Raw genomic sequence first — 24,309 nt, 5'->3', positions numbered from 1 at the left:
GAGACGTGCCTTCCTAAGCTATCCATCTGTTCACCCCAGCTTAAGGACAGAGCCCTCTCTCCCTTTCTGAGCTCACGCAGAGCTCCTGGGACAAGAAACCAGACCTCTGTTTGTAAGATTTGACATCTGCTTTCCTGTTTGGTTAAGTTAGTCCTTGTAAAGCAAGATGCAGATATATTTTCTGACAGGGACACAAGCTCTTTACTATTATTATTTTCCTTTATTCGGGACAGGGGTTCTACTGGACGGGGCGGGGGAGGAACCTACACTCCTCTCTGTATTTCTCACAAAGTGCACGTAATTCCAGGAGCCTCTGGTGAATGGATCGTGAGTGAGCAAGACGCCGGGGTGTGAAGAGGCCTCAGAGCATCTCTGTCAGGCCCCCTCTCCCCCGGCTCTGCCTGGAAGACGTCCTCCCCATCAGGACCCGGGCACTGGCTTGGGTGTCGTCCTCCTAGTCTTTTTCAGTTGTTATCATGTCATCATCTTAGGCGGTAAAGTTGTTAGCCTTCTTTTGGAAGAAGTAATCAAAATCCGTAGCCCCTTTGCAGAGAGTAAAACGCAGAAGAGAAGCGAAAAGCAAAGAGAAGGGGCGGGGGCCGGAGGGAGGGGCCCTGGTGGCGCGGCGCTCCGCATGTCCCCAGCCGCCTCTCCTTGCATTATCCTGGCACTCGAGGGGAAATGAAGCCTGATTTCCTATTCAGGAAAATCGCATCCATGGCAGGAGCCGGCCGCACTGGACAGCAGCTGGAAAGGGCTCAAAACGAGGTAGAAACCTTGGAACGTCTTGGTTTTCAAACACACACTGGATTGTTTCTTCCAGCTTCATCTGTCAGCGTTGGGCGGGCGGTGGTAGTGTCATCAAGGGCCTCTAAAGGTTTTCATGTGGAAAAGCAGCTTGAAACGATCCTATCTCCCCAGGAAAAGCAGATCTGTGCCAGGGTCAGCCATCTGAAGCTCTGATTTCAAGAGGAAAGCAGAGGGGAGTGGAAGAGAAAGTCGGCCTCTGCCTCGGGATGAAGGCGACCCTCTCTGTGACTTGGCTCGCGTCTTCCTGCAGCAGAAGGAGGGCAGCGTGATTCTGGGTCACTTTGTGACGGGCGGACCACACAAAACAAAGGAGGGCGGTGCTGCGCGCTGACTGCTGCCCCGGTAAGCCCTCCAGGGTACCATTTCAAGAAGTAAGTTAATGGCCTCCCTACAAAAGAGTCCCAGGGGTCCCTGAAGCTTGACCCCCAAACTTGAACTCTACCTGAACTGATTTTTTCTTTTTTTTTCCTTTTTTGAGGTTTGAAAACATTTAATCAACTCTCCTCCCAGGACATTTGAGTTCTGTGCACTCCTGCCCTTGTGGGCTCCGTCTGGAAGAAAAAGTGCCAAAACCACCGCTGGAAAGGCGGCCCGGAGGTATTTTCAGTCCGCCTGGAAGCAGCAGGTAACGGAAATCTTATGAGACGGCTTGTTCTCAGGAGATGTTTTTGGGTCCAGTTTTGCTGACCAAAGCATTCCCTGGGTTTGGATAAACCTTGAATTAGCAGCTGCATTTTGAGGCACTGGTTCTTGGTTCTGATTGCAGTTAGAGTGCTTGCAAGCCCTAGCCCCTACCCTTGCACTTTGCCATCCCTGGTTTCGTCCCCTGACATAAGTGCTTCCTGGAATCCCAAAAGCGTTTAGCTTCCTTCCCTTCCAGAAACACAGGGCTGTGGTTGGGTAAATCATCTAAATGCTTTCATTTCAACTCACTGAGCATCTATTCAGCATCAGTAATATTCCCATCATACGTCGGGAGTAACGGAGGGAGCCTGGTACCCTCGAATTCAAGGGACTCGCCTGGAAGAAAATGCAGACACTCTTTCATACGACGGCATAAGTAACACTAACAGCTCCAGTAAAGTACAGCGGGAACACAGACATGGTGGGAATGCATCAGAAGTGAATAATGGGTTATTTTTAAACAATGGATCACACAAAGTTCTTCCCCCCAAGAGCCAGTTGTCTTAGGAAGTAATTTGTTCTGTTTTGTTTAAGAGTCTAAATATATAGACCACGGAGTGGCACGTAGTTTCAACGCTGAGCTCATTTAATGGATTGGTGGTTGCTTTCTGGGGCACTGGGTTGAGAAAGATTCTGAGGTTGTATTTAGTCTCAAGAGGAATGGTGCTGCGATTGGCTGGTTGTCCTGGAGGCCTTATGTGGAGAGTGGTGCAGATACACCAGTCCTGAAGCAGCTACGGCCCACGTGTGAATCAGCTCAGAGTGAAGACAGAGCTTGACGTGTGCTTCCTCAGCCCCCGCTGTGAACCGCAGAGAGCCTCTTGTGACAAGATCCTTCTGGCACTGATTTGTGCGCACAGAAAGCCCCGTGCTGGCTCCTGAAATAGAAGAACATGAAGAAGAGAAGTCAGAGACAGCAACACGTCAGAACATTGATGTCCATCTAGACCCCCCGCCTCTGAGTTTATAAAGGGTCTCCACCCCAAAGAAGCATCAGAATGAAACCTTCCCACGACAGTGTTTAAGACTGAACTCACCCTGTGGCCTGTCGGTGGGTATAGATGGGGGGACTCTTCGTGAACTGCAGATTCACTGAACAAGACGTAGGGATTTCTGAGTAGAAACCTAAGTATCCATCTCGAGATGTGACACATGTGCCTGTGGAGACATGGTATTCCCAGCTAATTTTAGAAGATTGAAGGCCCAGCCTGGGCCATCCTGACAGCTGGTCACCAGGCAGCTTCTGGCGGTGATGTACACAGACATATTTATCATCCCGAGGGCTCCAAAGAGAAAGTGGAATTCCATGACCAGAGCGCTATAAAACTGTCTGGGCATTTGGGGTATTATTCTTATTACAGTTCTGTTATCGTGAAACATGTTTCCATGTAGATTTCTGTCTGCTGGGCAGTATTGGTCCCATAAATCCTGCAGGAGAGAATTGGCCCACTGGAGTTGGATGCTGGATATAGCATTTCTTCAACATCAAGAGAACGGCCACACATTTTTTTAATTGTTTCCCTTGCAAATAACTTTTAAACAGCCTTACAAAAATGTTTTCCTCGCTCCACTCCCCCGTGAGTTAAAAACGCACCCCCATGCTTGCCAGTTGGCACCATGTCTTGTGATTCCAGCAGGCGGGCGGTGATGGGATGGGTGAGGCAATTTTAGGGTGGGGAGGACCGCTTTTCCTCACAGTGTGCAAAATGAGCCGTTTGATTTTTAACTGATTCCTTAAAGCAAAAGCACTTCCCACCCATGAGCATTGCCTAACTGGGGGACATGGAAAATGAATGAAGAAACAAGCCTCAAACAGAGAGCGTTTACTGCTCCCGCTTCAACGCTAATTAATCACGGTTGTCAGTGAATGATCGTGTGCGTGGGGTTACACCTCCCAGAGTCCTTGCCGGGACCTCCGGGGGTGGACGTGTGTCTGGGGCTTCGAGCGGTGCTGGGAGCGCAGTTGCAACCAGCTGGGGCCCTTGCTCACACAGGCCTTCTGTGTAAAGGATGTGCTTCAGTATGGGCTTGCGGTTCTAAAACGAGATGCTTTTCCATTTCAATTATATTGCGGTGGATCAAACATTACAAAATAAGCCTCAAATAGGAGTGTAGCCTTACCCCAAACGAAAGCATATGTGTGTGTCCAGATGCAAGGGTCAGATGTTGACGCCTTGAACTACACGGGCCGTACCTGCCAGGTTCAGGGCTTGCTACCGGCACAAATTGTAAAGAGGACAGAAATTTGGTTTTGACGCATTCCCAGCTCTCTTGCATACCTTTAAAAACCATTTGAAAGCTCTGTTCCTCTGCTTTTTTATCCAATGAGAGCCATTGGTTCTGTTCTCCCCTCTCCCACCTTTAAGCTGTTCTGTGTTCCAATCCACAGGGGTGTTGTCACACCGTGGAAAGATCGTTGGGTGGGGAGTTCCTTTATTCATTGATTTATTCAATAAATATGTCGGTACCTATTGGATGCTGAGCTCTGGGCCACGAGTTAGGGCTGTAACACTAAGCAAATCGCTGTGTCGTGGGGGAGACAGATATGAATCAAAGAGTCACAGGAATGAGTTTACAATTAATTCCACAGTAAGTGCTGTACCGTGAACTGGGGCTGGCAAAGCGAAACGGGGGGGTTAGCCTTGTCTGGGTGAGGGCATGGGTTAGGCAAGGGAGTCGGGGAAGCCTCTCTGCTCTGACCAGGAGTAACGAGATGAACGGAAGGAAGAACCTTTCCACAGGAGCAGAGTGTTTACCTGCGGCTTGATGAGTTCCCAGGATGCGGGGTTGTCAGTGCTAAACTGGGACCGTCCCGGCACAACTACATGTAAGGGTTAGGGTGTGCACAGACCCCACCACAGAGGGGAGCGTGGCGCTTTCAAGGAATGGAAAGGAGGCCAAGGTTCCTGGGAAAAGCACCCCACCCTAGATGAGACCCAATGAGAGAGACAGATGGGGCCAAACCCTTCAGGGCCTTAAAGGTCACGTTAAGGTGTCTATCCTAAGAGCAAAGCAAAGTGCCTTAAGCAAGTCAATGACAGTCTTATTTCCCCTTAGAAGGTCCATTCTCCTAAGGATATGGAGACCATTACCATGTGAAGTTCAGAAATCTTTTCCTCAAGGAGAGCTGGCTGTGGTCCCTCAGCAGCAGGGTGCTGCAAGTGTCTAATAGCTGGCTCTCGGGGGCTGGGGGGCAGTGCGGGGAGAGGGTGGGGGTGGAGACCCAGGTTAGCAGAATTTGCCAGTTTCCATGGTGGAAAGCTCCCACCTGGTCGATTTCCAGCTACCACATGACATCACTGAAGGCAGAGTTGGGAGAGATGCCACACGGACTCTAAGAGCCATGCTGGTTCCTTCCCTCCTTCCCTTCCCCTCCCTTCCCTCCTTCCCTTCTCTTCCCCTCCCTTCCCTTCCCTCCATCCCTTCCTTTCCCTTCCATTCCCTTCCTCCCTCCATCCCTTCCTTTCCCTTCCCTTCCCTTCCCTCCATCCTTTCCCTTTCCTTCCCTTCCCTTCCCTTCCCTCCATCCCTTCCCTTCCCTTCCCTTCCCTCCATCCCTTCCCTTCCCTTCCCTTCCCTCCATCCCTTCCCTTCCCTTCCCTTCCCTCCATCCCTTCCCTTCCCTTCCCTTCCCTTCCCTTCCCTTCCCTTCCCTCCTTCCCTTCCCTTCCTCCCTCCATCCCTTCCTTTCCCTTCCCTTCCCTTCCCTTCCCTTCCCTCCTTCCCTTCCCTTCCCTTCCTGAAAAACTAGAGGCACTGTTCAAACAAATTCTGACTCCAGTGACCAGTAAATTTAAGCCTTTCCCCTGGCCCCTAAGGAGTTCTGACACAGGAGAGGGTTTTAAAACCTTTCTACTACATGATGTGCAAATGTGCTAGGCATGGGCCTGGCTTGCTACACTGAATCTGGAGAGTCACAATGACATAGAAAAAACAGAACACTGATAGAAATGTAAACATCACACTAGGTTAATAAAAGTCTCTTTAGAAACCATGGAAAACTGCCTACAGCCTGATGTGATTCAGGATGTCTATCAGAGAGCTGAAGGCCAAGACATATGTGATGCCATGACATCACTGAGGTTTCTGCTCTCTTGCCACACAGGTTGAAAAATTTTGGAATTCTAACCAATATTTTAAAAGCAAAACAAAAAGTCCACAAAACGTCAGGCTCAGAATACTGTGTGACTCTGGCCTTGCAAAGGAGAGCATGCATCATTTTCACCCTACCTGGACAACCAGAGCTGTAGAAATTCAAGCACAAGGTGAAGGAAATCTGCATTTCTTGAGAGCAGGGATAATTTCTTACTCACTTTTGTATCCATAGTGCCTGAACTTGGGGTCAGGTTCAAATTACAAGTTAAAAAAAAAAAGATAGATATATAGATAGGTAATTTGTTAACGTGTATAAAAAGATATGTCTTTAGGATTAACTTTATAAACATCTATCATTAAAAGCTACCTTATTGGCTCAACTTTAGTATAAATACGTATTAGCCTTTTCAGAAAGGATAGCTTATTAACTTTTTTCTTTTAATTTTTAAATAAATTTTTATTATGGAATAGATGTAGATGGACAGAAAAGTTCTGAGGGAGAGTTGGCTGAATGAGTGTTAGTTTCACACAGGGCGGGCAGACACTTAAAACCTGCAGTTACTGAATCCCTTCTCCAGGGCGCGTCCTGCCGCAGCTACAGGGGAGCCGGCCCTGCTCTGTCCTTAGGCCTTGTGGGTAAGGGAGAGTGGACTAAATCCTCACCTCCCTTTTTTTTCTTTTCTTTTTGTTTGGATGTTTTCACGGGTCTCCCCATAAGTCCAGAGAGTTCCCATAAGTCGACCTCCAGTTTCCTCTATAAACCAACATTGATACATTATTATTCATTGAAGCCCATAGTTTAGTTGGATTTCCTGAACTTTTACCTAATGCCCCTTTTCTGTTCCAGGATCTCATCCAGATAACACATTACATTGAGTCATAATGTCTCTGAAACCCCTTCTTGACGGTGACAGTGTCTCAACTTTCCTTGTGTTTTGGATGACCTTGACTGTTCCGAGGAGCACTGACCATGGAAGGGAAGTGCTGTTCTTATATACCGTGTCCAGGGTACATATCATCAACATGACCTGTCACTGTGATGTTGACTTGTAGTGCTTTGCAGGTTTCTCTCCTGCAAAGTTGCTCTATTTCTTCCCCTTTCAACCAGCACTCTTTGGAAGGCAGTCGCCACGCACAGCCTGCTTAGGGCGTGAGGGGCTGCGCTCACCTCCTTGAGAGCAGAGCGTCTATTATTCGGAATTCCTCTGCGTGAGAGATTAATCTCTTCTCCTCCATTTATGTATGTATTCAACCACGTATCTACATCAGTATGGACTCGTGCATATTTATCTTGCACTTTAGGTTCTAATCCAGCACTACCTCGTTTATTTTTTTGCTCAGATTGTTCCAGATTTGGCCATTGGGAGTCCTTTCACTTGGCTCCTATGTCCCTTTGACATATTCCCATCACTGGGGATTTTATTTTGGGGCACTTTGGCCCTAAAAGATGCTCCAGGATCATCTTTTGTGTTTCCTGCCCCAGTCCTAGAATCAGCCGTTTCTCCAAGGAGCACTGGTTCATTTTGTTGAAGAAGATCTTCCAATGAAGATCTTAGAAACCAAGGCCTGGATACTAAGTGTGCTCATTTCTTCTGGGGTGTCATTGCTTCCCAGCCCTCTCAGCTAACAGAGCATGGAAATACATGTGTGTACTAACCTGTGTATTTATACGTCTCTTTAAATATTTCTGTATACATATATCCATCTGTATTTATGTTAAGCAAAACGTGGGTTCATACTGATGTATCCAGCTCTAATCTATCACGGCATAGGTCGTTCTAGCCTCTTCCCCTTGCTTGTCTATAACTTCCCGCTCCAGTAGTAAGAAACCTGGCTGCTACCACCTGTCATCCACTTTCTTATTTGTTCAATTCTGGACACATATATGGAGGTTTCAGAATTGTTCACCTGTAACTTCATTGGAAACAACTTCCTCAACTAGAGGACGGTGCTAACTGCAGGTCCTTCTGCCTTTAGTCTTGAGTAATCCATTCACTTTCAAAGTTGCTTAGGTCAGAACCCTCCCCCCATCTCCCTCTGTGAGGTGTTTCAAAACTTCATAATACAGTTAGATGCTCTTGTCAAAGTCTGCATTCCATCCTAGGCCCTAACCTATTAAATGTTTTTTAAATTTTAATACATTAGGGTTCACTCTTTCTGCTGTAAAATTCTTTAACTTTGGACAAAGGCATAGTCATTATCTACCAGAATATTTTCTCTACTCTAAAAAATTCCCTGTCTCACTTATTCAACCTCCCCCCACCCCAAACCACTAGTCTGCTTATTATCTCTATAGTTTATCTTTTCCAGAACGTCATATAATGGAATCATACAGTACATTGCCTCTTATGACTGGCTTCTTTTGCTTAGAAATATGCATGTATGGTTCTTCCATGTCTTTTTTTGGCTTGAGAGCTCATTCGTTTTTATCACTGAAGAGTATTTCATTGTATGGATACTCCGTAGGCATTTTTATATCCGTTAAACTGCTGAAGGACATCTTGGTTCTTTCCGTAGGCATTTTTATATCCGTTAAACTGCTGAAGGACATCTTGGTTCTCTCCAGTTTGGGGCACTTGTGAATAAAACTCCTGTAATCATTCATGTTCAGGTTTCAGTGTGGGCATAAGTTTTCAAATCAATTGGATAAATACCTAGGAGTAGAACTACTGGATCATATGGTAAGACTGCTGTAAGAGCCTGCCAGACTGTCTTCCGAAGTACCTGTGCCATTTTCCATTCCTCCCAGCAATGAACGAGAATTTCTTTTGCTCTGCATCCTCACCAGCAGTTACTATGGTTAATTTTTAGATTTTAGTCACTCCTATAGTACAAAGTGGTATCTCGTTTTTTTGTTTTGTTTTAATAGTATTTCTTCTTTTATACATATTTTTTTTGGCTGTGTCAGGTCTTAGTTGCAGTGCATGGGCTCTTTGTTGCAGTGTGTGGGCTTCTCTCTAGTTGCAGCACGTGGGATCTTAGTTCCCTGACCAGGGATCAAACCCGTGTCCCCTGCATTGCAAGACAGATTTTCAACCACTGGACACACAGGGAAGTCCCTCATTGTTGTTTTAATTTGTATTTCCCTAATGACAAATGGTGTTGAGCATATAGTCATATGCTTATTTGCCGTCTTCGTATCATCTTTGGTAAAGTGTCTGTTCAGATCTTTTGCCCATTTTAAATTGAGTTGCTCGTTTTATATTGTTGAGTTTTAACAGTTCTTTGTATATTTTGGATACAAGTCCTTTATCAGATGTATGTTTTGCATATATCTTCTCCCTGGCAGTGGTTTGTCTTTCTATTCTCAAGAGTGCCTCTTACAGAGAAGAAGATTTAAATTTTAATAAAGTCAAACTTATCAATTTCTTTCCTTCACAGACCACACTTTAGTTTTGTATCTGAAAACTCACCAGTTTCATGTCACATAGATTTTCTCCTACTTTTTTTCTGGAAGTTTTATCACAATCAGCATGTTGATATCAATAGTGTCAGATATAGAACATCTCTGTCACCACAAGGATCCTTTGTATTGCCCTTTTATAGCCACACCCACTTCTCTTCCCCCACCCTTCTTGCCACCTGGCAACCGCTAATCTGTTCTCCATTTCTATATCTCTGTCATTGCCAGAATTTTATATAAATACAATCATATAGTATTAACATTTTGAGATTAGACTTTTCTTACTCACTATAATTTTCTGGAGATTCATTCAGGCTATTGCACGTATTAATAGTTGCGTTGGTTTTTTTTTTAATTGCTAAGTAGTGTTTCATGGTATGGACGCACCACAATTTATTTAACCATTTACCCATTCAAGGACACGGAGGTTGTTTTCAGTTTGGGGGTTATTATAAATAAAACGATGTGAACGTTTCAGGTACAGGTTTTTTGTGTGTATAGATATAAGTTTTCATTTCTCCGGGATAAATGCCCAGGAGCGCCATTTACGACCTTTGTCCGCTTTCTAATTGGATCGTGTATTTTGGTTACTGTTGAGTTTTGAGAGTCTTTTATAGGTATGAGTTCTTTGTCAGACAGGTGGTGTTCAAATGTTTTCTCCCGGGCTGTAGCTTGTCTTTTCGTTCTTTTCACATAGTAAACGTTCTTGGTTCTGATGAAGTCCAGTTTAGCATTCTTTTCCTTTATGGATCGTGCTTTTGGCAACAAGCCTAAGAACTCTGCCTAGCCCTAGTTCCTCAAGATTTTCTCCTATGTCTTTTTCGAGAAGTTTTATAATTTTACATTTAAGTCCATGATCTATTTTGAGTTGACTTTGTATAAGGTGTGAGGGTTAGGTCAAGGTTCACTTTGTTTTGCCTACGGTCGTCCCCTTGCTCCAGCACTATTTCCTGTAAGGCCGTCCTTCCACTGAATTGCCTTTGCACCTTTGTCAGAAATCAGCTGGGTATATCTGTTTGGATCAATTATGCAGATCAATTTCTATGTTCTCTTTTCAGTTACATTGATTTACATGCCTGTCAATCCCCTAATATCACACAGTCTTGATTACTGTAGCTTATATGGAATCTTGAAATCAAGTAGATTAATTTCTTCCACTTTATTTTTCTTTTTAAAATTGTTTTTACCTATTCTATTTTCTTTGCCTTTTCATATAAACTTAGAATAAGCTCATCTATATCTAAAAGAAATCTTGCTGGGATTTTGGTAGGAATTTCATTAAACCTGTGTATTAGTTTTCTCTTGCTGCTGTAACAAGTCACCATAAACTTAGTGGCTTAAAGCAAAAGCAACATGAATTTAATCTCTAAAAGTTCTGGTGGACAGAGTCTGAAATCAGTGTCGTGAGGCTGAAGTCAAGGTGTTGACAGGGCTGGTTTCTTTTGGCAGCTATAGAGGGAGCATTTGCTCCTTGCCTGTTTCAGCTTCTAGTGGCTGTGATGCCCTCCTCCCTCCTCAGAGCACATCATCCCACTTCTTGTTTCTATCATCATATATCCTACTTCCTCGCCTGTGTCGAGTATCACTCTGGTTATGTCTTATAAGGACACTTGTGATGACATTTAAGGCCCACAGAATAATCCAGGATAATCTCCCAATCTCAATATCCTCAGTTAAATCACATTTGCAAAATTCCCTTTTGTATATTAGGTAACATTCACAGGTCCAGGAATGAAGAACTAGATCTTTGAGGACTTCCTTCAGTCTACTACAATTTGTACATCAATTTGAGGAGAACTGACTTCTTTATTTTGTTGGATCTTCTACTTCATGAACATAGTATGTCTCTCCAATTATTAGCTCTTTTTTGATTTCTTTAGTTATCATTTTGTAGTTTTCAGCATACAAGTCCTACACATGTTTTTGTTATATTTACACTGAAGAACTTATTTTTAGCAATTAAAAATGGAATTTTATCTTTAATTTTGGTGCCCACAGGTTCATTGCTAGTATAGAGAAATATAGCTGATTTTTGTATGTTGGTCTTATACACTGTGACCTCGCTGAACTTTCTTATTAGTTTATTAGCTTATTAGTATTATTAGGTTAGGAGTTTTTGAAGGTTCCTTGGGATTTGCTACATAGAGCCTCGTATTATATATGAATAAAGACAGTTTTATTTTTTCTCCTTTGATCTGTGTGCCTTTCTTTTCATCTTCTTGCCATATTGCTCTCGCTAGAAGTTCCAGCACTGTGTTCTGTGTTTTCTGAGAGTTGAGAGAGAAGACATTCTTGCCTTGTTCTTGATCTTAGTGGCAACTTAAAAATCACATCAATCATCAAACATAATTTAGAAAATTCAAGAGGAGAAGGAAAATGTATTTATCCATATTTCACTCTCCCTCTTGCTCTTTCTTCCTTCCTGATGTTTCAAGAGTCCTCTTCTATTTTCTTACTTTTTAGAGAACCTCCTTTAGCTATTCTTTTAGAGTAATTCTGGTGCTGGAAAATTATCTTCATTTTCCTTCATCTGTGAATATCTTAATTTCCCCTTAATACTTGAAGGATATTTTCACTTGATGTACAATTCTGGGCTAACAGTTTTTAATTAATCACTGCAAACGTGTTGTGCCACTTCTTTCTGGCCTCCATGGTCTCTGATGAGACATCTGCTGACATTTGAACTGCTCTCTTTTTTTACCCTGTAGATTTGGGTCCTCTGACATCGTAGATGAGAAGAAAGTACCCGGGGAGCAGCCTGTGGATGAGAAACTTCTTTTCGGGGGAGCCGCAGCCGCTGCCTGGAGCCTGACATCCTGCCCCTCAACAGTTTAGAGAAATGGGGCCTGCTCAGGGTCCACAAACACCTGGCCAGGAGGGGTCTGAGCCTCCTCTGAGCCCCCCAGCACCGGGGCTCCATTCTCAGGAAGCAACCCCAGCATCTGAGAGCATCCACCTCACTTCCTGAATCTTTGGAAAAGAATTTGCCAGGGGCTTCCAGAGACTTGGGCCAAAATCCTCACTTGTCCTCCCACTTGAACACGGTACCAGACCTACCTGGGCTTCGGAGTTTTACCTCTGAAACAAGAAGACGGGGGGAGCCAGCCTCTGGGGTGCCTCAGCCCGGGTGCCCGTTGCCCCTGTATCTGGACCAACCCACAGGCCGGGCGGCCACCTCGGGGCCCCCAGTGGCCCCTTCCAGCCTGGTTCGCGGGGAGTCTCCCTCATCTCCACCTCCAGGTCGCCCCGTAAACCGCGAGCTCCTGTAGCCCCTGCTCAGAAGAGCGCTCTGAGCAGGGGCTGAGGCCTTTCACTGAGTCCTCCAGGCCTCGGCGGGCTTGCTGAGGGGACGGGGTGTCTGCGACGGTGTGACCACGGCTCCCACAGCCTCGGGGACATGCCCAGGCTCGGGCCAGCGCACAGAGGCCATGCTTTCAGAGTGAGTTCAGCGGGCCTGGCGGGACCCACGGCCCGGTCAGCTGTCAGCCACACGCAAGGTTATCTGTGGGCGGAAACCGTCACCGTCTATGTCTGCTGCGATTTTGGCAGCCACGGGAGGGACGGTGCATCCCTACAGGCCTGGCTGAGTCAGGTTCCCTCCGTGCCAACGGTGCCGCCATCTTTGGCCGCCAAGGAGAGACGTTTTGGCAGGGCCCAGCGGCGTTTTCCCCGGAGGACAGTGTTACCGGCTCGCGGAGGAGACAGAGCTAGAAGGTGGCAGAGCTAGAAGGCAGAGCTAGAAGGGGGCTGGGATTCTGGAAGGACCTGGATGGTTCTGGGAAAATCTGGTAGCCATTTTTGAAAGGAAAATAAAACCAAAGCAAGGTGTGGGAGTGAGAGCGTGGAACTTCTTGGAAATGAGGAGAAAGAAAATAACACGTCCGTCTCCTCAGCCTTGACCTCGTACCCCCGCGGCCGGCTGGACGACTCTGCTGGACTTTCCTGATGCCAACTCGGATCCAAAGTGTCCAAAACTGAGGTCATCCTCCCTCACCCTGGCTCCTCTTCCCGTTCTGGCAGTAGAGCCACCCTTCAGACACCAGAGCGGGGCCTCGGGGGAAACCTCTGGTCTTCCCTTCTTCACCGCCGTCTCCGGCCGTCTCCTGCTCTGAGTCAGGATTTCAAAGTCATTGCTCACAAAAGTGAACATAACTAAAGTGACCACGAAAGAAAAGGAATCTCCAAAAGGAGAACTAAACCAAACGTCGGAGTAAACCGGGGGATTTCCCACTGCTTCATCCCACAGGCTCCGGCCCAGCCAGGACACCTGCCCCAGGCCTCGGGCTCGGAGCCCACCCAGCCCCCATGGAGCCCACGTCCCGCACCTCCCCCTGGGCCCAGGCCCCTGACCCAACCTTTCCTGGATTTGCTGTCCCTGTTCCTAAGGCCCTCACCCCTCCTCCCACCTGCCCTATGAGACGTCCTTCCTTTGCCTTCTGAACTCACAGTAACTGTCAGAGCCCAGCTCAGCCATGCAGCCTCTACCTGTGGGGCTTCCTGACCCGTCCCTGCCTTGGGGTTCTACTGCGCCCACAGCAAGGACAACGGAGCATCGGCTCCCAGCTCGGGCCCCAGAGCCACGCGACACCTGTAAGTGGGAGCCACGCAATGCCGGCTGAGTTGCGTAACATTTCAGAGCCTTTGCCGTCCTTTCTGTAAAATGCGACTGATAACAGTACCTAACTTACGAGGGTGAGGGGAGGATTAAATAGGATATTGCCCTCAGTGTGCTTAGTACAATGTCTGACAATTAATTAATAATCAGTCAACAATTCTTGTTGTCACTGCTGTCCTTCTTCCTACTCTCTCATTTCCACTTTCCCGTTTGCTCGTTTGTTTTCATGCGGCCATCTTGTCGACCCCTACTAACTTGTAAGTTCTCGAAGGGCAAAGACAACGCTATCTTTGTATTATGTTCTGCCCCGTGGTGCGCATACACACGCACACACGCGTGCACACACACACACACACACACACACACACACACGACGTTGTTGGAGTCGTGCCGGGGGCTGAGTAGATGGTGGACGGACAAAATTCCTGTCTGTCTGTGTGCAGGGTAGGTGGAGGCCTGGGGCCCCCATCATCTGTAGTGATGAAACATGGGCCTCGAGTAAAGAGGCCAGGCTGCCAACCAGGAGAGGCAGTGAGGGAGCTTCCAACGAGCACAGTTATTTTATCCAATGTCACCCAAAGGAAGGCTAGGATAACATGCTCTGACTTTGGGGAATTTATAAAATAGGCAAAGAACAACTGATGAGGACATGACAACTTCTGGATTCAGGATTTCAGGCAGCGTGTGAGGAGAAGGTGAAGAAAGGAAAGAGGCAGAAAGGGTCCCAAACCATAGCCCCTGGTGATGGCCGTGTAATGGTTTTATCTGATCCAGGAACAAAACAAAGACAACTCTTTTCCATGTCAGAGTTTTAATTCTAGCGCTATTTCTCCATCAAACAAAACTGAACTCAAGGTAAAATTGAAGGAGAATCCAATAGAAAGCAATTGAGGACAGGCAAAGTGAACCAAAATAATGAAAGAGGCCTTTATCACATCCTGCCTCAAAACAGAATGAAGAGACAGGCCCCAGCCCTGGATCCCTCCCTGATTTCCAGGCCTGGGACTCCCCAGAGGCAGACTTCCTACCGGTTGTCCCATTGTTGCTTCAATCCAGCCCCAGGGCACTGATCTTATCTCTTCAGGTTTATTCATTTGTTTTCCTATCTCTAAAATGCACCTTTGTATAGAATCTGGGCATGGCTGAAAAATTACCCCATTCTTAGCAGTGTCTGCACTAATCATGGCCCCTCCCTCCTACTCTCCCACCTGGGAGTCAGCACGCGGGAGCCCTTGTCATCAGGCAACATCCTTAGCACCACAGGGGGGTAAGAAATACAAAGGCACATTTGGGGTGTAAAGACCAGTGCTGTTTGGGCTTTAACCAGACCAGCAGAAGAAAAGGAGCCTTCAAGGGAGAGGGCCTTCCACTGAAAGGGAAACAACCGCAAAACAAAACAAAACAAAATCAGGAACTCTGGAATAATCAGTCACTCAATATCGTAACAGTCTTTCTTAGCTAAGCTCTGTTTTGTTTTCAGTACTACATAGATCGGGGTTGGGGGGAGATGGAGGTGGGCGTGTTTGCATCCTGGCCTGTGCCATTTGTGCAAATTCCCAGGTAAACTGAGTCCGTTAACCAAAGAAATAAGGAAGAAATAGAAACGGTTGTCCCAGGGTAGGCCTGCCTTTACAGATGTCACATTTCAAAGTCGCGTTTGCTGTCACTACCATGAGAACTCGGCCGTGGCTGGGGCCACTGCCTCATGCACTGGGCAGAGACAGACATCGGAGGGAGAAATGTGCTGTAACCACACCGGGGGGACGTGTGCCGTCGCTGGTGCTTTAAATGATCTGAGAATGTGCCCCAGTGTTGACCGTTTCAAACGCTCTACTTACGTTAGACGGGCTTGAGACGTAGGGACGTCTGTGGGACTAAAATAAAACAGTCTTTCCCTTGTCCTGGAGAACAAAGCCCAGAAACTAAGGAGCCAGGTCTGGTTATCAGAAGGCCTATTATCTGCTCTTTATCTGACATTACTTTGGGGCTAGCTTTGGGGCCCTCTGTCCATCTTTCAGCCAGAGAGCAAGGGAACGGAGCCCAGCCTTACGATTCATCTTAGCAACACGTAACTGAGATGGCAAATCTGCAAAAACACCAAAATTAGACCAACTCAAAGCAAGACTCTAGTCCCCTCCACACACAGGCAGCGCCTTGGAGAGGCGAATCGCGCTGCCCTTCAGATGTTCTGCCTCACTGCCCCCCACGCTGAGAAACGACTGGGTCGTAACTGGTCTCCGGTCGTTGCTGTGACCAGGAAGGGCTGCCTTTCCCTGGGTCTCAGGATATGTGCTTGGTAACTTTCCAGACATTTATTGCCACAGTTCAGCCCTGTGCTGCCAAGGTCGGAGCCAAAAAGGGCGTCTGAAAATGTGCAAAAGTGAGATCTCGCTTGGCCCAGGCCTAGCCTGAGGGAAGAGAACCAGACGTTCTCCTGCCAGAAGCCAGTCCCCAACTTCATGGAAACTGGGGATCATTTCTGATGTCCTTCTCACTCGGCCAAGGTTCAATGCAGCTGCAATCACTCTACCTCCAATTCAAGTATGTCCTTGGTCCTAAGATCTTGGAGGCATCTGGTTCTTCTTTCTTTCTTTTTTCTGGCCGGGCCACACCGTGTGTGGGATCTTAGTTCCCTGACCAGGGATCCAGCCCGTGCTTCCTGTAGTGGAAGCGTGGAATCTTCACCACTAGACCGCCAGGGAAGTCCCCGGAGATGTCTGGTTCTTAATCATTAAATGCATATTAATAAAAACCAATGTGCTATACCGTATCATGATATATTTATCACAATAATCCAAGAATAGTGTGTATTAATAGAAGGATATTATATTAGCTATAATTACTAGTCTATTACTAATTAATGTTAATTATATTAACTATAGGTATAGCTAATTATATTTACTATAAGGTGAGAGCAATATGTTAATATAAGCATATTCTATAAATACTTGGTTCCTCTGCATTTGTGAAAATTGACACAAGCTGCAGTGGTAGATGCCGTGCTGCTCTAACCAGATGCCGACTGTTGGCTCCCCTGGCTGACAGCTCAGCTCCCAGCCCCCTTCCAGGAACTGCTCTTGGCCGAAGCCGGCTGCCTCACCGTTTCCTGCCCTTTTCCTGGGGACGGCCTGCATCCAAATAACTGGGTGATGTGCAGTGTGGAGGCTTGGCCCCTGACCCCAACTTGGGCCCACTGCATAAGACGTGGGGCTCCCTGTGGGGCGGGCTGGGACCATCTCCCTTGGCCCCATCCTGCCTTCTCTCCCTTCAGCTGTCACTCCTGAGAGCACTTCATGCGAATCTTCACCTCAGAGTCCGCTTCCCGGGGAGGTTAATCCGCAGCTTTGGTCCCAGCAGGTGCCTGCCTGACCACGTGCTCGGTGGGCCCAGTGCTGCCTGCCCCCAGCCACTGGCAGTCGTGGTGCAGCGCTGATGGTGTCTGGGACAGGCTGCTGGTGGTGACTGGATGTCACAGGCGTAGAAGGAAGGCTCAGTATATCAAGTGTCTGATAAACTTGGGAGACCTGAGCGTCCCCGTAGTCCATTGCCTAAAGAAGGGCCCGTCTTTTTTATCCAGCGGGGTGGGATAGGGAGGGTGGGACGGAGGGAGATGCAAGAGGGAAGAGATATGGGGCATATGTATACATATAGCTGATTCACTTTGTTATGAAGCAGAAACTGACACACCATTGTAAAGCAATTATACTCCAATAAAGATGTTAAAAAAAAAAAAAGGAGGGCCCTGTCACCAATGAAGACCTAAGGGACCTGTGGCCACCGAGCGCTGGGGAAATGGGGTGCCCAAATATCTGAGGGTGGCTACTTGGTTGAGTGCTGGGCGTCCTGAGTCAGGGCCATGCCAGCGGAAGTGGAGAGTGACATGCCGGCAGAAAACGGATACACACTGGTGAGCTCCTAGACCCCAGCGGGGCCAGAGTGCCGAAACTGTGTCACCCAGTGACCACGAAGCCAGAAGTGCCCAGCACGGGCTGAGTTCCATCAGCTCCACCAAGCCGTCAGGGGTGAGCCCAGCAAGCCATCGTCACATGTACAGTGGCCGTGGCCCTTCAGGGGTCAGGCCTGAGTGAGTCCAGAGGGCCCAGGTGGGCCGTGGGGCAGGTGGCCCCCCGTGGCCAGCTGGTGAAGGAGGTCTGTGCTGAGGTTTGCTCAGAGGGTCAGCTCCGCTCGGGACCCTTGTTCAGAGGGTCAACTCCGCTCGGGACCCTTGTGAGGCAGAAGCGGACTCTGAGGCACAGCAGGCAGGCCCAGGGCTGGCGCTGAGGATGGAGCCGTTAGGTCAGCACCGAGGCCAGAGGAGACGCTCCCTGAGAGCCTGAGAATCTAGAAGGAGGGCAGCTGTTGTCGCCTGCAGGGCTGCAGCTGTGCTGCCACCTTCTTCTGGAAAGTTCCCCCAGGACACGCGGCCCGCCAGGCTCAGGAGGGGCGGCTCTTCATGGATTTACTCAGTGACAATGTTGAACAGTTATCGCGTGTTTGCCGTCGATCAGGGGCTGGGCTTCGGTGACATCAAAGGCAAAGACCTAGGTCGCTTGTTCAAAAAGTAAGAATTTCAAGGCAGCAGCTGCAGAGCATGAAACCACACCGGGCGTGGACGGTCTGCCCCGAAGCAGGCCCTGCCCAGCCTGTTCTCACGACTCGAGCTTCTAGCCATGGAGACAATTAATGTGTCAATTACAGTGAATTATTTTATTGCAGCTGTGAGAAGTGTTATGTTGGAGAAATGCAGGCTGGTCCCTATGCAAACTTACAAGGGACTCAGACCCTCTGGGCCGGGGGGCCGTGTGTGCGGGCTTCCGGGGGCAGGGTTTGAAGGGACAGAGACTTCAGGGATTTGAGAGCCATGGCCCTCACTCCGACTTCTCACCACACCGTGAACTGCTCACCTGACCACTGGCCAGCAGCGGGTCTTATTTGAAACCATCTCCAAGTCAGAGAAAATGGGCCACAGACACATGGATTCCTCCAAATGCCACACCACACACTTCCTTCGCAGAGAAATGGCTCCAGAAAAAAAAAAATCATTAAAAGAAAAAAAATGTTGTTAAAATAAAGTGAATGGAAACATAAGAAGGTCCTTCACTGGCTTAAGAAAATAAACCAAAATCCAAGATATTCTGAGAAACACATTAGGGAATTAGAGGGGATCAAAAAGTCCACCACAGGGCCAGTTATATGTCGGGTTCAGAAACGGGTTTAATTCTGCACTGACAGCACGGAGGCCTCAGTTCCATCCCCCGCACTCCAGGTCTGAGAAAGTCATTTCAGCTTTCTGTTCTTTGCCTGAATAATGAAAAAAAATGTTAATCTGTCATTTTGGATTGCGTGAGTATGATGAGGATGACTCTTTCAGGGGACTCTGAGCTAGATCTTCTGGAAACACAGGCACCACGTTTATTCAGGATGAGGTGACCTCAGGTCAGCGCCCACCACTCGGCCACACACACTGCGGAGAATTCAGACTCCACCCGACTGCGCCGTGACACAGACAGGTTTTCCCGAGACGCCAGACCTTCGCAGGTAGCCACGGCCCCCGCTGGGCGGGGCCTGCGCGACATCTTACCTCCTCCTTCGCCCACCCTTCAGTCAAGCCCACCTGCCCTCCACGACCACAGGGGCAGACGTCAGTTTTCCCATTTTGCAAAATGTATATAATTATTTAGTACACGAGAAATATAGTATTTCATATGCATAGTGAAAGGGTAGATTATCAAATGTACTGGGAAAACTACTGACCTAGCTGGAAAAAATTCGAGTAAGCCTTACGAGCAATAAAAGAAATTTAGATAATTATATAATTTTCATGGAAAACCCTTTCTAAAAACACCACCAGACTCACAGACATAGAGAACAGACTTGTGGTTGCCAAGGTTGGGGGGTGGGGGATTGGGAGTTTGGGATGAGCAGATGAAAACCAGCATATATAGGATGGATAAACAACAAGGTCCTACTGTAGAGCACAGGGAACTGTATCAATTTCCTGTGATAAACCATCATGGAAAAGAATATGAAAAAGTATACGTATATGTATAACTGAGTCCCTTTGCTGTACAGCAGAAATTAACACAACACTGTAAATCAACTAGACTTCAATAAAATTAAAAAAGGAATAAACACCAAAGGCAGAGATTATAAAATAAATCATCAACAGATCTGACTACATACAATAAATTCCACAAATCCCGTAAACCCCATAAGCAAAGTTAAACGTCACTTCGCAAAGCAGGACAATATCTGTCACGTACACTCCAGATAAGGTACCAGCATCCTTTGTACATGAAGAGCTCGTGAGAGTCAGTACGTGAAAGGCAAATTCTCTGGCTACCACTTCCTCTTCCTGAAATCCATCCTACGGAAGCAAGTCTAGAAGTGATCATGGCAGTACTTGCCCGTTGAGGTCCCGTGGAGTTAGGCGGCCAGTGACTCCTCCCCACCTAGGAGAGAGGGACCCAGCCGAGGGTCACCGGGAGGGATGATTATGGGGGCGACACTGCATGCATTGCCAGTTCCTGGAGGAAGGGGGTCTGGAGAGCTAAAGAGGGCATCCAGTAAAGGGGTACCATACCAGGAGGAGTGCTCAGATCTGAAAACAAAGGCCCCGCTCTGGGGGTCCAATAAAACACTGTAGCCCGTGGGGAGCAGAGCCAGGAAGACTGAGAGCCATCCTGCACGCCACCCCGCGACCTGCTTAGCGTTTGCATCACCCTCTTTTCAAGTTCAGGAGTGTAAATCTGAGAAAGGTTGTTACCCAAGCTTTCATTCTCAGAAAGGGGGGAACAGACCCAACCCAGGTCTCCTGTGTTCAGTTCCCTGCTGTTCAGGTCTGGCTTCTTTCTTGGCACCTTTACTGATGTTTCTGCTCCTTGCTTTCTCCCAGGACCAGGGTAAAAGGTCTTTCTGTGGCGACGGTCGATGTGACAGCCTGCAAACCAGGCTTGGGAGGGGCAGGCACTCGTGGAAGCGTTTCCCAGTGTCACGGCCTCTGGACTGTGTCTGCTGACAGTTTCCAGAAGGTATCGGAGAGGTCTGGAGGCTGAGAAGGGGCTCTGTGTGGCAGGGTCGGGTTTCTCCGGCTTCTCTGCGTAAATTTCCCTTCATAGAGTACAGGTCCGGCCCGCAGGTTGTGTGCAGAGACCAGTAACGGCAAGAGGTGATTTGGGGGTACACAGAGGCCCCTCCAGTTCTTTAAAAGTCAGTTCCTTTTTGTTTGTCTGTTTTCACCGGGAGGTGGAAAGTCAGGCTTTGAGGACCTCGAGGGTCTCAGCAGAGCCTTTGGGAATCAATATTTGTCAGGATTCAGTTACCTGGTCTGAGCCCGTGGACTGTTATTAAAAGATTGAAAAAACCTTATCCTCCAGACTTGGGAAGATCACAGAGGTGGGGGGTAGATTTTGCGTCCCCTGCCCTTTATTTCCTCTCTGACTCTTGCACCTGACCACCGAGCTGGCGGTAAATCACATAAACGCGGATGTTCAGCTATTTGGTGCCCCTCCTTCTGGGCCAGGCAGACATTTTCTTAAAGAGCCAGGGTGTGATTTTTCCAGGCTCTGTGGGGTCAGATGGCCTCTGTCACAACCGCTCAACTCTGCCGTTTGAAAGTAGCCACCGACAATCCCCAGACACATGGGCGTAGCTGTGTTCAAATAAAACTTTATTGACAGGATATGACTGGACTTGGCCCCCGGGCCATGGTTTGCTGACCTCTGTTCCAGTCAAAACTCCTGGACCTCACATTCTGTTTTTCCACTTAATTCCATCTCTTTTTCTTACTTCTTCCAAGTTTCATGTAACTTCTGTAATATAAACAGCCCACCAACAACCAAAAGGGAGACATTTGGGGTTTGAACAATTTGGTACCTGGCAAACCTGAACACACACTTCCTCTGGATTCCTGTTCCCGGGGCGGGTACTTACGGTTCTTTTTTTTTTTTTTTGCGGTACGCGGGCCTCTCTCTGTTGTGGCCTCTCCCGTTGTGGAGCACAGGCTCCGGACGTGCAGGCTCAGCGGCCATGGCTCACGGGCCCAGCCACTCCGTGGCATGTGGGATCTTCCCGGACCGGGGCACGAACCTGCGTCCCCTGCATCAGCAGGCGGACTCTCAACCGCTGCACCACCAGGGAAACCCTATGGTTCTCTTTAAACGTCTGTTTTGCTTTTCCCAGTCTATCTGAAGTGGCTGGTGCTGCATGAAGAGATGGGGCCCAGGGACTAATTTTGCAAGGCAGTGTCCTGAGCCGGATTCTCTTTGTGGCCAAGTATTAAGGGCATTTTTACGCCCTGCTTTTAGCTACTGTTTGCATTAAATGCACAAGGGCAAGGAGGGGGCCGTTCTAATCCCTGCAACACCCTCCCATTGCCTATAACCCCTCCTGCTCATAAAGGCTGCCATCCCCCTAGCATAAATTAGCCCTCGCAGTGTTGGATTGAATCGTAGCTCCTTTGATTGAGATCCTACTAAGCGCAAAAAGCCTCCAGGTTACTACGTCCTTGTTGCGTATAATCGCCCTGACAACTCTGCTGTCCCGTTAGCCAGAAGACACGATAGACTGAGAGGTTTACTCCACTGTGCAAAAAGTGCAGCCGAGAAGGGGGCCGAAGTCTGTCTGCCTTCCCACCCCTTCCAGCAGTGATACAGCTGTTATTATCAATTTGCCCATTTATGCCTACACTCACCCACCAAATACTCAGCACGCTTTTCTCGTTCCCCAGGCGCTGGGCCGGGTACTGGGGACGTAGCGCGGAACGAGGAGGCCTAGCCCTGTGGACCAGGAGCTCCAGATGCCTTACCCATCATCACGCATCAACGCGTCAACGTGACTGTGGCTTGGGCTGCAAAGAAGAGCCCAGGGAGACGTGTGGGCACGTGCCCAGGGGACCAAAGCTCCTTAGCCCTCCTTTCACGGTCAGAAACTTATTCAAGGACCACAATTGCCCTTGTGTTATCTGCTACGTTATGTGCCTGTCCTATTGGGACAGTTCTGTTTTCTTCACCTTCTCTATCTGCGTGCACACAGATGAATGGTGGTGGAGACCAGTGTGACCTCTGTGGCATCCTGTAAGCGACCGGAAGGAATGAGATGAACGTATAGCAACATGGAGAGACTGAAAGCCTAGTGCCGTTGGGGGAAAGTAGTAAAAAGAATGCAGTGTATACGCAGCGCCGTGTATGGAAGTTGAAGCACATACATATGAAGCGACTCAATATAGTGTATAAAGAGACGCATGCTTATTTAGGGATCTGTATAAAACACCCTGTACGGGCCTGGCGGGCAGGCGTGGGGGGCTAGCTGGGAAGTCAGGGATAAAGGGAAAATCCAAAGCAAGAGAGGAGCCTTGTACAGCCTGGCCTGAGAAATAGGGTTGATTACATCTCCGCCCCTGAGATCCCCAGAATAAACAACAAAAGCGAAATGTCATTCGACAAAGCAGGTCGCCTCGATGTTGTACTGGATGGAGGATGACGGCCTTTCCGTGCTGACCCTGAGCCCCAGGCAGGGAAACGGGCAGGAAAGACAGGGGCAGAGAGGAAAACAAGGCAGAAAGCACGGCCCGGGAACAGTGAGGGACGCTCCTGTGTTTATATAAACACGCACCCTGAGGGGGGCGACCCCTTGGCGATAAGGGCCGTATCTTCAGTACTTAATAGACGACTCTTTCAAATGGCCAGCCAAGGCTGAGTGGTGTCCCCAAGTATTCGAGGGGCGGCAGCAGGGACGTCGCTGTCGAGTGCTCTTCCTGGGACATCCGCTGTGCCGTCCGTTCGGGGCTGTGAAACGGTAGCTGATGCCTCCGCGTCGATGTTCTCACGGAGTCGTGGGTCCTCTCCAACACAGCGTGACATGAAGAAACGCTGGCCGGGACCCCCAGAGGAGTGAGCATCTGGGCTCTGCCTCATCCACAGACTGTTCCAGAAACTGTCATTTCAGTTATTTGCAGTAACAAAGCCACTGCATTTGTTAGGAAACACCAAATACATCTTTCCGCCCCCGCCCCCCAAGGTAATGAATATCCAGCTTGGAAAGGGAAGAATGCAGGACATCCTCCCCCAGCGGAAAAGGGCCAAGAAAAGTAGGCTCCGCTCTTTCTCTGGCCTCCAAATGAAATCTTGGACAAGATGGCAGTGGCCTCGAGAGGGCTCACCAGAGCTGTTTTGATTTGCCAGTGTTCTTCTCGCAGAACTGATTTGTAGGTTAAAAGTACGCAGTGTACGAAGGCGGGGATCATTTATTTCTTGACTGACCTTGGGCCTTGATTTATCTCAAAACCGAGAGAATTTTCCTCTTGGTGAAGGAGGGCTAATTCTTTCAGTAAGTCCTTGAAAGCTCCCTGCCATCAAAAACAATCCATATGCTGAATGCACAGAAACAGAAACGCTCTGAATTTCAGGAAGGTGTCGTGGGGAGTAGCAGGGAGGGAAGGAGATGCGAGAAGAAAAAGAGGCTGGAAGATCTAGGAGCAAGGATGCTTAGCTAATTACGCACGTTTCAAGATGGTAAAGAAAGGCTAGTTTGGGGAAGGATGAAGGTGGTCCTTGCCCCGGGCCCGCGAGCCCTCCCCGGTCCCCTCGCTGGCTGACCTCCCCCTGACTCGGGGAGGGGAGAAGAGTGAGGCCCTGTGTCCTCGCGGGCAGGGCCTTCCTGTGACCCGCCGGGGACCCCGCGGCCCCTTTCCCACAGCCCTCCC

At 48.3% G+C, this 24,309-nt stretch overlaps 1 long non-coding RNA gene across 1 annotated transcript; it reads left to right on the top strand.

Annotated features, from left to right (window-relative positions):
- Positions 1–765: 765 nt before the first annotated feature.
- On the top strand, positions 766–14,894 carry LOC132528265 (uncharacterized). Its single transcript, XR_009543151.1, has 3 exons — positions 766–1,152; positions 1,289–1,435; positions 11,701–14,894. It is a non-coding gene; the product is annotated as an uncharacterized LOC132528265 (long non-coding RNA).
- Positions 14,895–24,309: the final 9,415 nt, after the last annotated feature.

This window comes from Lagenorhynchus albirostris, chromosome 10, assembly GCF_949774975.1.
Source record: "Lagenorhynchus albirostris chromosome 10, mLagAlb1.1, whole genome shotgun sequence".
Taxonomy (NCBI): Eukaryota; Metazoa; Chordata; class Mammalia; order Artiodactyla; family Delphinidae; genus Lagenorhynchus; species Lagenorhynchus albirostris.
The sequence above is the reverse complement of the archived record's forward strand: the minus strand, read 5'-3'. Positions and strand labels throughout refer to the sequence as shown.